Source organism: Cydia amplana, chromosome 14 (assembly GCF_948474715.1).
Source record: "Cydia amplana chromosome 14, ilCydAmpl1.1, whole genome shotgun sequence".
In the NCBI taxonomy this organism is placed as follows: Eukaryota; Metazoa; Arthropoda; class Insecta; order Lepidoptera; family Tortricidae; genus Cydia; species Cydia amplana.
In genome coordinates, this window is record NC_086082.1 from 4367021 (window position 1) to 4368132 (window position 1112).

Below are 1112 nucleotides of genomic sequence, written 5' to 3' on the forward strand. Positions count from 1 at the left end.
GCTATATGCGAAAACAGTATTAGGTACTTACTACAAATATTTTAGTTCCTGAGATATAAGTAATTATTGATTTATTTTTCCTATTCTGATTTTTTTATTCCAAAAAGCTTTATTTTTGACATAATTATTGTTTTAAAATCATAATAAGTTAGTAATTATGTCCTCTTAATTACCATATTCAGGGTTTAAAAGAAACCCTTATGATGCGCTTCCGTCTGTCCATATGTCTGTCACAACGCTAAATATCTCGAGGACTACTTACGCTATCGATTTGAAATTTGGAAAAGTCATGAACAAAGCTAACACACACGCGTGGAAAGAATTATTTATATAAACAATATGACTTAGGTATACATCATGCCAGTTAGTGATACACAGGGGTCGGACAAAAAGTGCGGATGACGTAAAAATGACGTAATCTTGCACACAGGATGATGTTTGAGTTTGTATTTAAACTTCCGTGTGACATGTAGTAACAAAGTAGTATCAATGAAGTAACAAAATAATCGTAAATAAATCCATGGAATTAATAATACAGGTGGTAGTGGTGATGTAGTGAATAAAATAAATTTCACGAAACTTGCCACAATATTCGAGTAAAGATGACATTTTAGAGCGTTTTCTTATACATTAGTAAATATAAATTTTAGCTAAATATAATCGTGAAGATACAATAGCTAAACAATAACGAAGTCAATTTATTGTTCATCTGATTGACAATGTGTCAGTCGAAAACGTACTTACTCATTTCAAGTGGCGATATCGTTTAATAAAGAGGTTGATAAATGATAAGTGATAATTGTTTATGAAAATCAAAAATACTATTTGAAATCATCCTATAAGTGGTTTGACGTCATCCGCACTTTTTGTCCGACCCCTGGTGATAAAGATGTCATAACGGTATATCCTCCACATTTACTCAACTATTTAATTTACACCAATCAGCGGTCACCAGGATCCATTTAATTAGTGAAATAAACTCATTAGCAGTCTGAGGGCATCATTACATGCTAAAATTGCTCATTAAACCGTGACGATGAGATGTGATTGCAATCAGTCTGATTTAATGATGTCTGCAATCATGTGTCTTGTTAGACTTACATCCTCAATGA

The 1112-nt window shown here is 32.2% G+C and overlaps 1 long non-coding RNA gene across 1 annotated transcript; it reads left to right on the top strand.

The window, feature by feature from the left end:
• Positions 1–373: 373 nt before the first annotated feature.
• Positions 374–857, top strand: LOC134653801 (uncharacterized). Its single transcript, XR_010097285.1, has 2 exons — positions 374–472; positions 557–857. It is a non-coding gene; the product is annotated as an uncharacterized LOC134653801 (long non-coding RNA).
• Positions 858–1112: the final 255 nt, after the last annotated feature.